The sequence below is a fragment of the Nycticebus coucang genome, chromosome 7 (genome assembly GCF_027406575.1).
Source record: "Nycticebus coucang isolate mNycCou1 chromosome 7, mNycCou1.pri, whole genome shotgun sequence".
Lineage (NCBI taxonomy): Eukaryota > Metazoa > Chordata > Mammalia > Primates > Lorisidae > Nycticebus > Nycticebus coucang.
The window spans coordinates 125,369,441-125,388,238 of record NC_069786.1 but is presented as its reverse complement, the minus strand read 5'-3'; the positions used below and the strand labels follow the sequence as shown (position 1 = coordinate 125,388,238).

General features: G+C 39.6%; 1 pseudogene; it reads right to left on the bottom strand.

The window, feature by feature from the left end:
* Positions 1-10,843: 10,843 nt before the first annotated feature.
* LOC128590897 (uncharacterized) lies at positions 10,844-11,001 on the bottom strand (annotated as a pseudogene).
* Positions 11,002-18,798: the final 7,797 nt, after the last annotated feature.

Genomic DNA, 18,798 nt, shown 5'->3' with positions numbered 1-18,798 from the left:
CAGGGTTCAGGCAGAAAGTAACACTCTCGTTGGGCTGAGAAGTTAGAGAGTAGGTTGAGTAGGTTTAAGGGTTTACAACAGCATTAAAAAATGGAGGGGAGGGGTGGGGGAGGAGACAAGATGGCTGACTGAAGCCAGCTTTCCACAGAGGCTCCCGTCCAGAAGGAGAGTTAAAGGACAAAAATTCAGCAAGTAACCTGGTGGATTTGAGCTGCACTAAGAGAGAAGGTTGTAGAACGCACATCAACCCCACTGAGGCGAGCTGCGAACACAAGGATACAAACAAAAGGTACAAAATCCATCACCAAGAGGACGGGAGTCCCCTCCCCCATGAGAACGGCTCAGAGTGCCCCACAAACAACCGGGCAGAGTTCAAAGATCCTCCCACTACAGTCCACGGGAGAGACCCTCTAAAAACTAGACCTACCTCGCTTACTAGGGTGCCACGGCATCCTCCTGCCAGGCATAAAACTGTATAAACTGTATATGGTCTCTACCTGGAATTCTGAGCTCCCAGTGCTCCCCTTCGTTCACACTGGGGTCTGGAGGCCAGTCCCGGTCAGTGGGCAGAGAGGGGACTGCACCGGAGTGGAAGTTCCCTGAGGCACAGTGCGAGAGCTATCTTTTGGTGACAATACGGCCATGCATAAAACTGTGTAGAGCTCTGCGTGTTCTCTGCCCAGAACCCCAGGCTCCCAGCACTCCCCTCACTCCCCTCTGCTGTTGCTCCAAGGTCTGGAGGCCTGTCCCCCAGGGGTCCAGACTCTTGGGCGATTGCTCGAGGGGTGTAGACAGTGCTGAGCTGCAGCCTGTTGGTGCAGACTCTGGGGTACGGGAGTGAAGAGAGGACGGTTGGCTGGAGGGGAGCTACACGGGAGCACCTGTTGCCTGAGCCATAAAGCAGCAGCCCTCTTTTGCTAGCAATAGGGCTCACTACCGAATATTCTGAAGCCACACCCCCTGCCTCCCTGGGCAACCAGAGACTCTGAGTTTGCCTGAAGCAACTCCAACTTGCAAACCAGGGAAACTCCCAGGGTGGGGCTGACCCAGAGGTCTGCTTTACTAAACCTAAGACGCACCTGGCCTCAGGGGATCGTCAGCCTATAGACAATACAAGAGCAAAGACAAGCTGATTTGGAGCTCAATTCAGCTTCTCTTCTGCAGGGGAACTGCAGAGTTGTTCTGTTCTGTTCTGTCGGTAACATTAATCAGGGCCGAGACTGTACCTGAGTGAAAACCCCTCAACCTTCATCCAGCACCTGAGGTTGTCAGGCCTAACCTCCTCCTGCTGGAGAGAGGCAGAGCGCAGTGGCCTGGCAGACTTCCTTGTGATTCAGGCAGGTACAAACTCTTGGAGTACCGATTCACTACAGGCAACTGGGTCAGCCAACTGCAGGGCTATCAGTGACTGGACGTGAAGTGGCGCAAGGTGGGGAAGGAGGCAGCAACCTTCCCAGACTGATTTATTGGCTGGGTGGCTTCTCCTGACTCCATGCAGCACTGGAGCAAGCCACACCAGAGTAGTCACCAGACCCCTGTGATCCAGTTCCCAGAGACCTCTTAAACTCTCTCACCCGAGACAGGTGCAGACTGAGACAATTGAATTGAACCAATCACCTAAGGACAAATCAGGTGGTGCCCTGGGTGCACGGTGGTAGGAAGGTTTGATTTTTCTTTTCCAATTGTTTGCCAGTGAGGGGCGGGGTGACTTAATTGCTGACATTTCTCCACAGCTGAGACTTCAATCCAAAGTATCTGTTTCACTAGAGTGGAACAGAAACAAGCTGAAAACAAGAGAGAACCATTTAGCCCCACCACACCAGACAGGGCCCCAATTTCTCAGGTCACAACACTGTACAGGCCCTTGACAAAGCCCCAGGGGAAAAAATCAGAGGGAGTAAAACAACCATGGGGCGGAATCAGCGGAAAAACTCTGGTAACATGAATAACCAGAATAGATCAACCCCCCCAAGGAAAGATATGGCAGACGCAATTGACAATCCCATTCATAAACAACTGGCTGAGATGTCAGAAATCAAATTCAGAATTTGGATTGCAGACAAGATTAACAAAGTGGAATTAGGAATTCAAGGAGAAATTCAAAAGTTGTCTCAAGAATTTAAAGAATTTAAAGACAAAACCACCAAAGACTTAGACACACTGAAGCAAGAATTTGCAGCCCTCAAAGATATGAAAAATACAGTAGAATCCCTCAGCAACAGAATGGAGCAAGCAGAAGAAAGGATTTCTGACATTGAAGATAAAGCCTTTGAACGCTCCGAAACTCTCAAAGAGGAAGAGAAATGGAGAGCAAAAACAGATCATTCTCTCCGAGACCTCTGGGAAAATTCCAAGAAGGTGAATGTCCAAATCATAGGGGTTCCAGAAACAGATGAAGTGGCCTCGCTGGGCACAGAGGCCCTTCTGCATGAAATTATGAAAGAGAATTTTCCAGACATGCCTAGAGATTCTGAAATTCAGATAGCGGACAGCTTCAGAACCCCAGCACAACTCAACCCCAATAAGACATCCCCCAGACATATCATAGTTAACTTCACTAAAGTTAATATGAAGGAGAAAATCCTCAAAGCTGCCAGGAGAAAGAAAACCATTACCTTCAAAGGCAAGAATATTAGAATGACTGGAGATCTCTCTGCTGAAACTTTTCAAGCCAGAAGAGGGTGGTCACCGACTTTTAATCTCCTCAAGCAAAATAACTTTCAACCCCAGATCTTGTATCCAGCTAAACTGAGTTTCATTTATGATGGAGAAATTAAATACTTTAATGACATTCATATGTTGAAGAAATTTGCCATAACCAAACCAGCTCTTCAGGATATTCTCAGACCTATCCTCCATAATGACCAACCCAATCCTATACCACAAAAGTAAACTCACTCAGAAACTTCGGACCAAACTCCAACTTCCACACTGGCGAAAGGATTAAAAATGCCCACTGGACTTTTGAAAAACTCAATACCCAAAACTTCACCAGGCTTACCAATATTCTCCATTAATGTGAACGGCTTAAACTGTCCTCTAAAGAGGCATAGGTTAGCTGATTGGATACAAAAACTCAGGCCAGATATTTGTTGCATACAAGAGTCACATCTTAACTTAAAGGACAAATACTGACTCAGGGTGAAAGGATGGTCGTCCATATTTCAGGCAAATGGTAATCAGAAAAAAGCAGGTATTGCAATTTTATTTGCAGATACAATAGGCTTTAAATCAACAAAAGTAAGGAAGGACAAGAATGGTCACTTCATATTTGTTAAGGGTAATACTCAATATGATGAGATCTCAATTATTAATATCTATGCACCCAACCAGAATGCACCTCAATTTATAAGAGAAACTCTAACAGACATGAGCAACTTGATTTCCTCCAGCTCCATAATCGTCGGAGAATTCAACACTCCTTTGGCAGTGTTGGATCGATCCTCCAACAAGAAGCTGAGCAAAGAAATCTTAGATTTAAACCTAACCATCCAACATTTGGATTTAGCAGACATCTACAGAACATTTCATCCCAACAAAACTGAATACACATACTTCTCATCAGCCCATGGAACTTAACTCCAAAATCGATCACATCTTAGATCACAAGTCTAACCTCAGTAAATTTAAAGGAATAGAAATTATTCCATGCATCTTCTCGGACCACCATGGAATAAAACTTGAGCTGAGTAACAACAGGAATCTGCATACTCATACAAAAACATGGAAGTTAAATAACCTTATGCTGAATGATAGCTGGGTCAGAGACGAGATTAAGAAAGAAATCGCCAATTTTGGGGAACAAAACAACAATGAAGACACGAACTATCAGAACCTCTGGGACACCGCAAAGGCAGTTCTAAGAGGGAAATTTATAGCACTGCAAGCCTTCCTCAAGAGAACGGAAAGAGAGGAAGTTAACAACTTAATGGGACATCTCAAGCAACTGGAAAAGGAAGAACATTCCAACCACAAACCCAGTAGAAGAAAAGAAATAACCAAAATTAGAGCAGAATTAAATGAAATTGAAAACAAAAGAATAATACAACAGATCAATAAATCAAAAAGTTGGTTTTTTGAAAAGGTCAATAAAATAGATAAACCTTTGGCCAACCTAATCAGGAAAAAAGGAGTAAAATCTCTAATCTCATCAATCAGAAACAACAAAGATGAAATAACAACAGACTCCTCAGAAATCCAAAAAATCCTTAATGAATATTACAAGAAACTTTATTCTCAGAAATATGAAAATCTGAAGGAAATTGACCAATACTTGGAAGCACGTCACCTACTAAGACTTAGCCAGAATCAAGTGGAAATGTTGAACAGGCCCGTATCAAGTTCGGAAATAGCATCAACCATACAAAACCTTCCTAAAAAGAAAAGCCCGGGACCAGATGGTTTCACGTCTGAATTCTACCAAACCTTTAAAGAGGAATTAGTACCTATATTACTCAACATGTTCCAAAAGGTAGAAAAAGAAGGAAGACTACCCAACACGTTCTATGAATCAAACATCACCCTGATCCCCAAACCAGGAAAAGATGCAACAAGAAAGAAAATTATAGACCGATATCACTAATGAATATAGATGCAAAAATATTCAACAAGATCCTGACAAACAGAATCCAGCAACACATCAAACAAATTATACATCATGACCAAGTTGGTTTTATCCCAGGATCTCAAGGCTGGTTCAATATATGTAAATCTATAAATGTAATCCAGCACATAAACAAATTAAAAAACAAAGACCATATGATTCTCTCAATCGATGCAGAAAAAGCTTTTGATAATATCCAGCATTCCTTCATGATCAGAACACTTAACAAAATCAGTATAGAAGGGACATTTCTTAAACTGATGGAGGCCATCTACAGCAAACCCACAGCCAATATCATATTGAATGGAGTTAAATTGGAATCATTTCCACTCAGATAAGGAACCAGACAAGGCTGCCCGTTGTCTCCATTGCTTTTTAACATTATAATGGAAGTTTTAGCCACTGCAATTAGGGAAGAAAAGGCTATCAAGTGTATCCATATAGGGTCAGAAGAGATCAAACTTTCGCTCTTTGCAGATGATATGATAGTATATCTGGAAAACACTAGGGACTCTACTACAAAACTTTTAGAAGTGACCAAGGAATACAGCAGTGTCTCAGGTTACAAAATCAACATTCATAAATCGGTAGCCTTTATATATACCAACAACAGTCAAGTTGAAAAAACAGTTAAGGACTCTATCCCATTCACAGTAGTGCCAAAGAAGATGAAATATTTGGGAATTTATCTAACAAAGGATGTGAAAGATCTCTATAAAGAGAACTATAAAACTCTAAGAAAAGAAATAGCTGAAAATATTAACAAATGGAAAAACATACCATGCTCATGGCTGGGAAGTATCAATATTGTTAAAATGTCTATACCACCCAAAGCATTATATAATTTCAATGCAATCCCTATTAAAGCTCCACTGTCATACTTTAAAGATTGAAAAAACAATACTTCGTTTTATATGGAATCAGAAAAAAACCTCAAATAGCCAAGACATTACTCAGAAATAAAAACAAAGCAGGAGGAATCACGCTACCAGACCTGAGACTATACTACAAATCAATAGTGATCAAAACAGCATGGTATTGGCACAAAAACAGAGAAGTAGATGTCTGGAACAGAATAGAGAACCAAGAGATGAATCCAGCTACTTAGCATTATTTAATCTTTGACAAGCCAATTAAAAACATTCAGTGGGGAAAAGATTCCCTATTTAACAAAAGGTGCTGGGTGAACTGGCTGACAACCTGTAGAAGACTGAAAGTGGACCCACACCTTTCACCATTAACTAAGATAGACTCTCACTGGATCAAAGATTTAAACTTAAGACATGAAACTATAAAAATACTAGAGGAGAGTGCAGGGAAAACCCTTGAAGAAATCAGGCTGGGCAAGTATTTTATGAGGAGGACCCCCCGGGCAATTGAAGCAGCTTTAAAAATACACTACTGGGACTTGATCAAATTAAAAAGCTTCTGCACAGCCAAGAACACAGTAAGTAAAGCAAGCAAACAGCCCTCAGAATGGGAGAAGATATTTGCAGGTTATGTCTCTGACAAAGGTTTAATAACCAGAATCCACAGAGAACTCAAACGCATTAGCAAGAATAGAAAAAGGGATCCCATCTCAGGCTGGGCAAGGGATTTGAAGAGAAACTTCTCTGAAGAAGACAGGTGCACGGCCTTCAGACATATGAAAACATGCTCATCATCTTTAATCATCAGAGAAATGCAAATCAAAACTACTTTGAGATACCATCTAACTCAAGTGAGACTAGCCTATATCACAAAATCCCAAGACCAGAGATGTTGGCGCTGATGTGGAGAAAAGGGAACACTTTTGCACTGCTGGTGGGAATGCAAATTAATACATTCCTTTTGGAAAGAGATATGGAGAACACTTAGAGATCTAAAAATAGATCTGCCATTCAATCCTGTAATCCCTCTACTGGGCATATACCCAGAAGACCAAAAAGCACATCATAACAAAGATATTTGTACCAGAATGTTTATTGCAGCTGAATTCATAATTGCTAAGTCTTGGAAGAAGCCCAAGTGCCCATCGATCCACGAATGGATTAATAAATTGTGGTACATGTACACCATGGAATATTATGCAGCCTTAAAGAAAGATGGAGACTTTACCTCTTTCATGTTTACATGGATGGAGCTGGAACATGTTCTTCTTAGTAAAGTATCTCAAGAATGGAAGAAAAAGTACCCAATGTACTCAGCCCTACTATGAAACTAATTTAGGGTTTTCACATGAAAGCTATAACCCAGTTACAACCTAAGAATAGGGGGAAGGGGGAAAGGGAGGGGAGGGACGGGCGAGGTGGGTAGAGGGAAGGGGATTGGTGAGATTACACCAGTGGTGCATCTTACAAGGGTGTATGTGAAACTTGGTAAAGGGTCTGTAAAGCTAGTGAATGATGCCCCATGATCATATCAATGTACACAGCTATGATTTAAATAAAAAAAAAAAAAAGAGAGAGAAGTCTGCGGTCACGCTGATGGATTTGCCCTTGTAGGTCAACTGGCGCTTACTCCTGGCAGCTTGCAGAATAAAAATAAAGCTGGGGGCATCAGCATACCAGATTTTAGTCTGTACTACAAAGCCATAGTGGTCAAGACAGCATGGTACTGGCACAAAAACAGAGACATAGACACTTGGAATCGAATTGAAAACCAAGAAATGAAACTAACATCTTACAACCACCTAATCTTCGATAAACCAAACAAGAACATACCTTGGGGAAAGTCTCCCTAGTCAATAAATGGTGTTGGGAGAACTGGATGTCTACATGTAAAAGACTGAAACTGGACCCACACCTTTCCCCACTCACAAAAATTGATTCAAAATGGATAAAGGACTTAAATTTAAGGCATGAAACAATAAAAATCCTCAAAGAAAGTATAGCAAAAACACTGGAAGATATTGGCCTGGGGAAAGACTTCATGAAGAAGACTGCCATGGCAATTGCAACAACAACAAAAATAAACAAATGGGACTTCATTAAACTGAAAAGCTTCTGTACAGCTAAGGAGACAATAACCAAAGCAAAGAGACAACCTACACAATGGGAAAGGATATTTGCATATTTTCAATCAGACAAAAGCTTGATAACTGGGATCTATAGAGAACTCAAATTAATCCACATGAAAAAAGCCAACAATCCCATATATCAATGGGCAAGAGACATGAATAGAACTTTCTCTAAAGATGACAAGCTAATGGCTAACAAACATATGAAAAAATGTTCATCATCTCTATATATTAGAGAAATGCAAATCAAAACAACCCTGAAATATCATCTAACCCCAGTGAGAATGGCCCACATCACAAAAGCTCAAAACTGCAGATGCTGGCATGGATGTGGAGAGAAGGGAACACTTTTACACTGCTGGTGGGACTGCAAACTAGTACAACCTTTCTGGAAGGAAGTATGGAGAAACCTGAAAGCACTCAAGCTAGACCTCCCATTTGATCCTGCAATCCCATTACTGGGCTTCTACCCAGAAGGAAAAAAATCCTTTTATCATAAGGACACTTGTACTAGACTGTTTATTGCAGCTCAATTTACAATCGCCAAAATGTGGAAACAGCCTAAATGCCCACCAACCCAGGAATGGATTAACAAGCTGTGGTATATGTACACCATGGAATACTATTCAGCCATTAAAAAAAATGGAGACTTTACATCCTTCATATTAACCTGGATGGAAGTGGAAGGCATTATTCTTAGTAAAGCATCACAAGAATGGAGAAGCATGAATCCTATGTACTCAATTTTGATATGAGGACAATTAATGACAATTAAGGTCGTGGGGGGGAGGAAAAGCAGAGAGAGGGACTGAGGGAGGGGGGTGGGGCCTTGGTGTGTGCCACACCTTCTGGGGGCAAGACATGATTGCAAGAGGGACTTTACCTAACAATTGCAATCAGTGTATCCTGGGTTATTATACCCTCAATGAATCCCCAACTTTAAAAAAAAAAAAAGAACATGTGGCTAAATCTACCTTTGTACCTTTCCTTCCACCAGTCATTAGCAGTAAGCCGCCCATTGAAAGAGGGTGCAACCCTGGTCAAGCAGTCCTTGTTGCTGAGAGAAATTTCCTGCAAGATATAGCACTTTGATCAGCAACTGATATTCCCAGAGGCTGGCAAGGAAGGAAAACAGGTGTGTCATCCCTGAACTAGAGATCTGGTATTCACTGTAGATCTCCAGAAAAGTTAAACCCTATGCCACAGATGCATGAGCTCTTACCTGCTGAGTTAACCTGTCACATGAGCCTTGGTTAACACGATGGAGGGAATGAAGTCAACCAGCTGATTTCAGGGCTCAGAGCACCACGGCGTCTGGCTGAATCATGTAATTCGGTGATAGGAGAGAAACACCAAGAAAATCAAACTGAACCTCTTACATTCTTTCTGAGCACAAGGTGTTAGAGAACAACATCCATTTCAGTTTAGATACTTGAAAGCTAACTTTGTTAAATAAAACAAGCAAACATTTGATCGGTACTAATCCAGAAGGCGTAGGCCTCACTTGAGCGGCGTGGTATGGCTTCCGTACAGCACTCCTGTGCCTCAGCGTTGGTGCTGAGTTAAAGCAGGAAAATTCCAGGGTTTTTCTGTCATGCTGTCTCATTGTTTCAGATGCCAGACAACAGTTTCATCCACCCTTCTTGATTTTGATTCTAACCCCTCTATTTATGGTATCTTCTCCCTCTGAACTTCTGATTCTCTCCCTCTCCCCTCTCGGACCTCTTCAGTAGCTCACTTTTGCAGTTTCCTCCCAGGGCACCTTGACTCCGTCCCTCCCTTAACCTCACTCTGCCAAAGGTTGTTCTTAGACTTTTCAGGAAAACTGTGTGCTATTAAAGGGGAGGCATTAGGCTGAGGACAAAGCCCTCCTCCCCAGATCAGCAGAATAAAAATCCACAATTATTGCAACACAAAATTTGGCTGGAGAGGAAGAATTAATCTATTTGTTAATTCTCATACCTTATCTTTCTTGAATTTTCAGTAGCATTTCACACAACTGATCACTTCTTTCTCTTGTAGCATTTTATTTAGGAGGAACTTTCCAGAAACAGTGTTTTTAAAAAGTCCAGTTGGAGACACAGAATCATGGGAGAGCATATGCTTGGAATCCGGTCTCTGGGTTTTCTTCCACCTTCCAGGAAGCAATGTCTCCATTTCTGCGATCCCCTCTCCTTCTCCTGCAGGCTGAACGATGTCAGCTCTTTGCTCATCCTTTAATCAAAGGCAAAATAGTCAGAGCTGAATTTATTCAGGGTGAGAATTTTGCTGCTTGTTTATGTAATAGAAAGAGAGGGAGGGGCAAGGGAATTGAAAATTATTTTAAGGCCATAGCAATACATTTGAACAGTGGAGTCTAAGTCACTTAAGGAATGAACATGAGGTGTGTGGGGAGTTATGGCCAAAGGAAAAAGTAAGGAAGCCAGTGGACTGGGGGTTCAGACGGTCAAAGAACAGTTCGAATAGAGTGAGTGAAAGACTAAAGGTGGTTAAAAGAATAAGATGCTCAAGTAGAGATATTTAATATGGCTGTATAACACATATGAGGCTAGTGAGTTGGGTGTTTTCATGTCCACAAGTGTAAATGATGAGTAGTGAAAAGAAAGACAGTGAGACCAGGAGCTTGAATCCTGAATTAATGAGAAGGACATACTGCGGTATCATAGTGAAAAACCACTGTAAGCGAGAGTCGTATTCAATATGCTCTTTATTTCAAATGAATTATGTTTTATTTTTTTAGATATTTATTTACTTATTTTGATGTAGGAAAGAAGAAAGGTATTCTTCGAAACAGCAGCATGGACTAAGTAGCGTATCAATGTCATCCTCAGAATCCTGGGAATTGTGTCACGAGGGAGAAAAGCAGCCATTTCTCAAAGGAACTGCCCATCAAATAGTGCTCTGAAGGAATTGCCACATTGTAATTAAAGCAATAAGCTAAAGGAAATGTTCAGAAAAATGCTTAAAGATGCAATGACATGACCAACTGCAAGTTGCCGAGGACTGAGAGAGGGTTGGAGATGAATGAAAAGCTGGGTCCAGTGATGCCACGTCAGTCAGAAGCTCAGCTGATGTATGTCTAGAACTACCTTCCTGAAGGGTCTGAGTTCACAATAATCTTGGCTATTTTTAGTTGTTGTCATTTTCCATTAATCTAGTCCCCAAATAAACCCCAGATAATCCCATGTTTTTTAATATGCAATGTTTCTTGCCCCACTGCTTTTTTTAAAGTTTATTTTTATTTTCATTATTTATTCAGCATTTATAGAGACCATCAGAAATTGCCATTGCCAGCTATATTGCAAGTTCTCACAGCAGGATATTGGGGGAAGTTTTCAATTAGCAGTGATCACATCTTGGATAAACCTCATTGCTGATGATACTGCCACTGTGCAAAGGTTCTTGCCCCATTATTTAGAAGCAACTCAGTTTTCTGTTAGTGACTGGGATCAAATACTTCAGCCAGTGCGGTTAACCCTTTATTCCTGTCTTTGACTCAGCCACTTATGAAGTCCAACTAGCTAGGATATGGTTTCATCTTCAAATTCAATGAAGTTGGAGACGTCTTCCTTTCAAGTTGATGTACTATGGACCAAATTTACCCTTACACCTGTTCAAAAACAAAGATAGACAAAATATATGAAATACAATATTCAATGTTCACAATATTAGATGATGAATTGGATCCCAAGAGACGGAAATAAATGAAATCATTATTCTGTGATTATCTCAGATTACAGCCTGCAACTTGTAGGATAGTGCTTGCTGGGGGAGGGGTGGGCAGGAGCTGCTTCTCTCACTGATTGAGAAGCCACAAAAACTATTTAGAACTGTCAAGGCTGCTAGATCTGTGGGGTAGAGAGGGAACAACACAGCTGCTTATGCAAGTAGCTCCAGAGGGCTGCAGAATGCTTACAGTTTTCGTTCAGCTGTAAGACAACTACAAAGGCTGAGAGAAAAAGTCTAAAAGGATTCAAGGATGTAATCCTAAGGACTTACCAAGGAACAGGAGTGTTCACACCATCCTTAGTGTAAAACCTCTTAATTCAAAAGGCATGGGGTAGAATGACGAGTTTTACCTAGGTAGTGGGGGGAAAAGTTTCCAAAATAAATTCTGCTCTGGTCCTGCTTAACAAAGTTCAAAAGTAAGACCAGAAAAAATTGAATGTATTCCAAGTATTTTAATGGCATCCCACTGCTCAGCTTAAAAGTGCAGTTAGGAGAACATAGAAACATTCAGCACCCAATTTGGTAAACTGCATAATGTTTGGTATCCAATAAAAAATTACCAAGCATGAAAATAAGCAGGAAAATGTGGCCCATAATGAAAAAAAAAGATATAAACACTTACTCAGAAATAATACATACGTTATAATTGGTAGATAAGGACATAAAACATGTATTATGTTCCATATGTTCCAAAATATAGAGGAAATTGAGTATGCTGAATGAAAATATAGAAAATGTACTTTTTTATTTTAAAAAAAGGTGTTCTTTTTTTCCTAAATAAAAACTTCTAGAAATAAAAAACACAATGCCTTAGATGAAAATATATACTGGATAAAATTAACAGTGGATAAGATACTGCCCCTCCCCAAAAGGATCAGTTTAAATCGGAGATAAAGAAACTATGCAAAATAAAACACTCATGCATAAGGAAGTGACCAAAAAATTAGCAGCAAACACAGAGAAGTGCAACAACATGAAGCAGTGTATTAAACCTATAACTTTTTATGTCCAAAACCAGGAAAGGTTTAAAAAATTAAAAGAATAACAGCTGAACATTTTTCAAATTTGGTGGAAATGATACACCTGTAAGTTAAATAATTCAATGAAGAATGAGAAATCTGGAGAATACTATAGCAACAAACGTTAAAATCAATAACAGAAAAAGACTATAAGCTGCCAGAAGAAAAAAGAAACATTACATGCAGAAAAACAAGAAGAGCAACAGACTTATTGACAGGAATACTGAGAGTTAGAGGCAGTGGAGCATCATCTTTAAAGAAGTGGAAAAAAAAAAGAAAGAAGGAAAGAACTGGCACCCTAGAATGCAAAACTATTTTTTTCCTTTATTTTCCTTTCTTTTTTTTTATTGTTATTAAAACATAGCTGTGAACATTAGTGCAATCAAGGGGCACAAGGTGCTGGTTTCATATACAATCTGCAAAACTATTTTTTTTAAAAAAAACTAAAGCAACTAAGACAAAATAAATACTTTTTGAAACAACTAAAAACTAAAGGAATTTATTGCCATCCCACCTAAAGTATAAGAAATGTCCAAGGAAATGTATTAGGAATGAAAAAATGTTACTAGATACCAATGTGAATCTACATAAAGGAAGGAAGTGTACTAGAAATTGTATTATTATCTAATCTCTTTGAAAGAAAATTGAATTTTCAAAGCAAATAAAACATATTATGAAACACATAACATACATATAATTAAAATATATTAAAATATATAACAAGAGCCCATTATATCAGAAAAGAAAAATAGAACCCTGTAAAGTTTTTCTATTATATACAAAGGGGCATCACGTGGCTTGAAGGTAGACTAGAATAAGTGTAAGATGTGTATTACGAGCCCTAAAGCAACCAGTGAGTAATATAACTGAGAGTCGTATTTGTAAGCTAATAGAAGGATAAAATTGAATAAAAAATACCATCCAATTAATCTAAAAGAGGTCACAGAAAGAATGTAAACGGAATCCAAGTACAAATGGAATGAGTAGACCATTATTACAGAGAATCATTATTTTGTTACCTAATGGAAATATTTTTCCTTAGAGATTAAGATTTCCAAACAAATAGATTTTAAAATTTCAGCCATATGCATAAAGCAAAACTTTTGCCTATAAGTTGTTAAGTGTAATAGTGAGAGTGGCCATTTCCATTTCTATTCCTCAATGATTCTGAAACTCTCTTTGTCTGATTATTTGGGAGACAGCATCCGATAATGGTCTCTTATTCATACTATAGACTGAATCCTTAAGGTAGAGTCCCATATTTTAAGGGTGTTGTACTCTTGTAACTAAGTTTTCAATTAGACTTCCACCTTTCCATCAGGCCATCTGCTTTTGCCTGATGGAGTACTTGGACACTGGTAGAATTTCTGGAAAGCTGCATTTAGCGATTTTGCTAAATTCACTTGGAAACAGCACGACTTACTTAGAAGTCACCTGCGTAGGAACTGCCAGGCAAACCCCACAGGAGTATGAAAAGGGAAAAGCACACGAGAACCAGAAAGAAAAGCCTCTTCCTCCTGCAGTGCCCTTTACCAACAAAGCTCAGCATCCCACCAGCTGACAAGGGAGGAATACTACAAGGTCCAACTCCAGTCTCAGAGGACCTGAGGGAATAATGAAGGGAATATTTAGTGGTCACAGAAAACAAACTGATGATTGGTTTGTGGGCTCATTCTTATTTCTACCTCTTGATTCACATACCATGTAGTCTATAAACAGGGAACATACTACCAAAAGAGGTTTGTTAATTTAGGGCACATGTTGTATTCTGGAAGATGGTACCTTGCATCTACAAAGGATAATCTCTAAGTGGCACATCAGCTATGCTAGCCAAAGGTCCTGCCATTGATCTAGCAAGGTGGCAGGTTCAGCCTTGGAAGGCATAAAAATCAACCCCATATCTAGCAGATGCTCCTTCTACTTAAGATGGAGATAAGTAGCTGCCCCCTTTCAGGATGGAAGGTGCCACTAAGTGATTTGTTTTTCTCTTTGAGGGATGAAAGCTCAGAGTAGTCTTTGTTGGGGGATGTGGAAAGTTCAGCAGTGAAAGAAGCTAAATCAGTGTTGGTGATTAGGAGCTCAACATAGTGGGTCACGATAGTCTGTATCCCTGCCCCCATGCCTGCTCTGTACTCACTATGTCAGCTAATCAGTTGATCCCGTCCACTTGGTTCCTTTGTCCATCTTCCATTGTTAATATTATTTGGGGTATGAAAATATGCAACACAAACATCTGCAACCTCAATGTGACTTGGAGTGCGATTGACTTATGTTTGAAGAAGCTTTCTCAGAGTCCATATGAAAGGATGTTCCTTTAAGACCCTCCAAAGTGATTAGAAAGCTAATCATGTAGGAGGCAGGCCCTTGAAGGCAGAGTCTGGCTGTCTCTGGAATGTCCTGGAAAGGACCTTGGAAGTGGAAAACAAGATGAGTTAATGTGCATCTCAGTTACAGGTTGCACCTGTTTTTCACGGACAAATGGCTGAATAAGTTTTTGTGGTTGCTCTGTACGGTTTCTTTGTACTCTTATCGTATAGACCATTTGCTGCCAACTGGTTTTATTATTAGAATGTGTCTGTGCAGAACTTAGTGTTGTTAAGAGGATATAAGCTTGCAAGAAATAAAATTAAAGGCTGCATGCCTGAGTGAGCTATAGTCCTCTGCTTCTCCATCATTCTGACTGCTGGTCTTAGCTCTGTGACTCCAGCCCGAACCGCTTCCAGCAACAAACATCTTCAAAATCTCTACCTTCTTCCCTAGGTACATTCACTTTTCTTTTCTCAAAATCTCTTTCATTTTCTGCTGCTGTCAGTGAGAATGCATATAGTCTCACCTTGGGTCATTGATCTTCCCACACAGATTGCGTTGCATCTGTATTGCATTTGGAGGCGCATCCTCCAAAGTTCTGACAGTGTAGAGGGTTTCCTCTCCTTCTTAGTTGAGGCTGTCATTCAACACCCACCCAGTTTTGGCTTTCCCTCATGTACCAAGCAGATCTGGTCATTAACAAAGCTTCGTCTTTTTTTTTTTCACTGCAAGTGGTCACATAGTTCCTCCCTTGTAGTTATAGTTCTGAGCTGAGGGAGTGGCACTGGTAATAAATGGAGGTATATGGCTTATGAAGATTTTTTGGACCCTCTGGCCTTCCCCTGCCTGATCCTGATGGTGCCACATTAGCCTTATGATAGACAGCTGCTGGGCCTACCCAACCAAATGACCTGGTGGATGTGACAAGACCCAGCGCACGACAGGCAGATCTGGTGACATGATCATTTGACCTCAAATGTTATTCTGTGAAAGTACTGCATGTTTTAAATATAACTGCACAAAAATACTGTGGCCAATATTGTAAATAATATCCATTATTCCTAGAAAGACACAGACAGCCATATGGAAACATTCACAGTAAACATTCCTCCAAAGTCCAGGAGGTCCAGGGAACAATGAAATGGTTGAAACAAAATCAGTAGCAGTAAGGATGGAAAAAAATAAAATGATTAGAACATGTCTGAAGTATCAATAGCACTGATACTGAAACATGAATTTCACATGCTACTCAATGCTTCTAATCAGTCACAAATAGATAAGTAAAAAACATTGTAACTAACAGGGTAGTACATAAAAAATGGCTTAAGTGAGGGATGTAATTGAAACAAGATCAACCTCAAAAGTCCCCCTTTTCAAACCTGGAAACCCTGGCTAAGGAACTTAAAGGTTACATAAATTTTTGTGTAAATTTAGCACATAATTAGTTACTATTTGCTCAAGATTTTGGCCAAATGACACTATTTTCCACATCTACTGAGTAAAGATGAGAATAGTAATCAATTTAACGTTCCTGCTTTGAAAATTACCTTTCTTTTATGGGTACCCTTTGTGCAAAGTTCTGGGGTTTATTCAAATACTTTTTGGTGCTGAAGGGAAACATAACATAAACACAAACAAACAAAAACCAGCTGTAATTTCTTTATGACTATTTTGGTTATGTATGGTTGCATAATCAATCATCTTAAAACTTGGTGGGTTAAAATAAGAACTCGGTATTATCAGCCATGCTTCCATAGATGGACAGGGCTCCGCAGGGTGGTTCTCATTTGTTTTCCCTTTCATGTAGTTGTATCAATAGTCATATTTCTGGTGGGGCTGTGGTCATCTGACATCTAGACAAAGCTGAATGTCCAGGAAGGTTTACTCATTGGCTGTCAGCTTCTGCTGGATGACTTTGGTCAGCTTAGTTGGAGCTGTTGACTGTAGTCCCTACATACATAGTCTCTTTTTGTGACCTGAGCTTCTGAGAGCCCAGATGATGGGTTACAAGGGAAGGTACACCGAGAGCAAGTATTTCAAGCAACAGTGAAGTGAAGCTACCAGTTTTGTTAAGAGTTATATAACAACTGCACAGTTTGGCTTTATTCAATCTATTGGTCAAAGGATTCTAGGGCCTGCCCAAGGGAGTGGAGAAGTAAACTTCCTGTCTAATAGGGAATGTTGAGGTCACACCTCCAAAAGTGCCTGTAAAATCCAAGCACTGTGGCATCATCTTTGGAATATAATTTGCCGCAATAATTTAATTCAATAAAATCTGTGATAAACAGTACTTACTTGAAATGAGTTTATTTCATGCAGGAAGCAAGATTTATGACATTTGCAAATTTTTGACAAAAGAATTTTCTAGTATGAATTTTGACAATGTGTCACAGAATTGTCAAATTATAATTGAAACAGTACTGACTGAGAAATCAATAAAGTACAGTTTTCTTTAAAGCAAGTTTGTGGAATTTTATTTCAAAACCAGCTCCTTGTTTAGAACTTATTGTGCATGTTCTCTGAATGAAGCTAAGCTCCTAAATAATTATACACGGCAGGTTGCCCAGGTTGAACAAATCATTCTGTGAGTAGAGAACGGAAAAGGTTCGCTTCTTCAGAGAAAGCTGATAAATCACTAAAAATGTAAAATTTTGTGGTTATGAAGGAAGATTTCCCAACACACAGTTTACAGTTCTTAAAAATGTAGATAACTATCCATGTCAATACATCCTAAGAAGCAATAAATAATAGCATTTTTCCAGTTACCACATTCATTCCATCTTCTTTGTTTAAAATGCTTGTTTAAACATCTTCCATTAAAAAGTACTTACATAGAAGTTTCTCTTCAAGTCCCTGGCCCACCCTGAGATGGGGTCACATGTTCTTTTTTTGTTAATACATTTGAGTTCTCTGTGGATTCTGGTTATTAGACCTTCGATCTACAAACACATGAAAGAAAGCTCATCATCCTTAACCATCAGAGAAATGCAAATCAAAACTACTCTGAGATATCACCTAACCCCAGTAAGAGTAGCCCACATAACAAAATCCCCAAACCAGAGATGTTGGCGTGGATATGGAGGAAAGGGCACACTTCTACACTGCTGGTGGGAATGCCCACTAATACGTTCCTTCTGGAAGGATGTTTGGAGAATACTTAGAGACCTAAAAATAGACCTGCCGTTCGATCCTATAATTCCTTTACTAGGTTTATACCCAGAATACCAAAAGTCATAATATAACAAAGAAATCTGTACCAGAATGTTTATTGCAGCCCAATTCACAATTGCTAAGTCATGGAAGAAGCCCAAGTGCCCATCAACACACGAATGGACTAGCAAATTGTGGTACATGTATACCATGGAATACCATGCAGCCTTAAAGAAAGATGGAGACTTTACCTCTTTCATGTTTACATGGATGGAGCTGGAACATATTCTTCTTAGCAAAGTATCTCAGGAATGGAAGAAAAAGTATCCAATGTACTCAGCCCTACTATGAAGCTAAATTATAGCTTTCACATGAAGACTATAACCCAACTATAGCACAAGACTATGGGGAAAGGGCCAAGGAAGGGGAAGGGAGGGGGGAGGTTTTGGTGGAGGGAGGGTAATGGGTGGGGCCACATCTATGGTGCATCTTAGAATGGGTACAGGCGCTTGCACTAATGTACACAGCTATGATTTAACAATAAAAGAAAAAAAGTTCTTACATAAACAGTGTACTATTTTGTCTGATCTCCATGTACAATTGAAAGCAGTTTCTAAAAACCATTTGTTGTGGGTCCATAGAGAATGAATACATTTTGAAGATTTAAAAATGGAGATAATATCAATATATTTCTCCAACTAGAATAAATATACTTGTAAGTCTTATTTTGAATTGATTTTCACCCTTTTGCTGTCTAACACTGCAATATTTCTTATAGTAATACAGTACTTTGCAATTATTATACATTGAATTAATATTTATTAATCTAATAACATTTATATGCTAATAGCATTCATCATAGTCACATTTTACTCTCAAGTGACTATTTGCTCCTAATAAAGGACAAAATTATGCTGCAATAAGTAGTGGTGAATCCAAATCATTATAATATCTTCTAATAATTACCAGAGTTAATTTCACTATGTCACTCA